This window comes from Vespula pensylvanica, chromosome 6, assembly GCF_014466175.1.
Source record: "Vespula pensylvanica isolate Volc-1 chromosome 6, ASM1446617v1, whole genome shotgun sequence".
In the NCBI taxonomy this organism is placed as follows: Eukaryota; Metazoa; Arthropoda; class Insecta; order Hymenoptera; family Vespidae; genus Vespula; species Vespula pensylvanica.
Window position 1 is genome coordinate 1,100,147 of NC_057690.1, and position 2,237 is coordinate 1,102,383.

Below are 2,237 nucleotides of genomic sequence, written 5' to 3' on the forward strand. Positions count from 1 at the left end.
TTTCCGAAAAACCTGAAACTCCCGAAGCGGAAAGACATCTCGAACGCGAATGTAAAGTAAAATCCCCGTTAGCCCGTGGGTCTCCAAATGCAGCAACCTCCAAGTGGTGAGACCTGGGTCGGTAGTACTTACGATATATGGAAATCTATGTCTAAATTATATCTAAAATCTATAACTAAATTATATATATATAACTATATATGGTGCAAGTACTACCGGGCGAATGGCTGCATATTTCGATAGTTTTCCAAAATCTCTTTCCTGTTTAATTTCAATGAGACGTTATATTAATTATATTTTCAATTGTTAGTTATATTTCGACAGATAGATAAATTCAATATATCAAAATTCTAAATTAATTTTCTAAGAAAATGCATAGAAAACTTTTCTGTCGCTCTTATGTTCTCTTTCGTTCCTATTTATTCTTATTTACTTTCATTAATTACATACTTTCTTTAATAATATTAATTATATCCCGTTATTCATTATATTAATTTTTATTAATGATTAGTCTCGGGTGGGACCCTTGGGAGGGGCCTTCGGGTGTGGGCCTTTTGGCGGGTTGCCGTCTCGGCATCTTTTGAAATTCTTTGTCTCTTTTTCTTTTCTTTTCTTTTCCTCCTTTCTTTTTTCTCTTTCTCCTTTGCTCTTCTTCTTTTATTCTTCTTCTGTTTCAGGTTAGCTCATCGAGGAACCGATTATCGAAGAATCTATAATCGTGAAATTAGATTTTTACAGGGAAGTTATTGAATATAAATATATAATTTTGCATATTATTTTTACATATAATTACCCCTTCTTCTTTAATTTTTCTGTTTCAGGTTAGATCATCGGGGGATCGATCGTCGTGAAATTAAATTTTTACAGGGAAGTTTTAATCATATATTTGTTTTTTATTTCATTTTATTTAATCATTAACTTATTTTTTGATTATTAATATTATTGTTTAATTGTATTTTGATTTTAAATATATATTTATATATAAATGACGTGTTGCATATAATATTGCATATTATTTTTGCATATAAGTACATCTTTTTCTTTAACTTATTTTTGTTTCTAGTTAGATCATCGGGGGATCGATCATCGTGAAATTAAATTTTTACAGGGAAGTTTTAATTATATATTTGTTTTTTATTTCATTTTATTTAATCATTAACTTATTTTTTAATTATTAATATTATTGTTTAATTGTATTTTGATTTTAAATATATATATTTATATATAAATGGCCGTTTGCATATAATATTGCATATTATTTTTGCATGTAATTACCTTTTTCTTTTTTCTTTTTCTGTTTCAAGTTAGGTGATCGCTGGATCTATCATCGTGGGATTTTTCCACGGAAGTTAAAGGAACCTCTCTGCATATAATCTTTATTATATGCAGGAAGGGTATGTCTCCTTGCTTCCGTACGCGAATGATAGGGAAAACACTCACGCGCGTGACGGCCGGCACGCGCTTGGGTGTTAGCGGTCGCGAGATTTAGTCCTACCGAGGACTACGTTTTGATTTTTGAAGTCGAAATATAGACACGACCGGTCGTGTCTCGAGATATCCGAAGCTGACGGTGTGGACAGTGGAGCAATCTGTAAGCGGGGTTTTACACATCTCCAGTTTGCTGAGAAGCCCGAAGCTCCCGAAGCGGAAAGGCATCTCGGTTCGCGGATTTTAGAGTAGAATCCTCGTTAGATCGTTTCTTTCCAGATGCAGCCATCGTTTCATCGCCCAAGGACCATCGAGGGATTTAGATTTTTATACGGGTGTTTAAAGAATCTTTCTACCTCAGGCGTAGAAGGATTTCTTTTCTCCCGTTCGGGCAAGATAGAAGGACACTCGCTTACGTCGGCTGGCATAGGCGTTGGTGTTCTCGGGCGCGATTAAGTCCAAACTTGGCTCCAACGTACTCAACATACTCGCGTGAGTGTTTCCGGCATACTCGCGTAAGTATCTGTGAGTGCGGTAGGATTCAATTTTGGATTCCGGCGTTTGTCGCGAAGCACAATCGGTTGTGCTCAAGTGGTGATCGAAGCTTCCGGTGTTGGATAGTTGAGCTATGCGTAAGTCGGTTCCCAAATGCGGAAACGCATGGGGCTGCAATTTTAGCGTTTGGAGGCTTGAATTCGTCGGGAGTGGAGATCGCCCCGTTGCTTTGCTTTCTTGATGGTAGTGTAGTAGTAAAAAGTAGAGTCACCGTTAGTCCGTGGGTCTCCAGAAGCAGCAACCTCCTCGCGGTG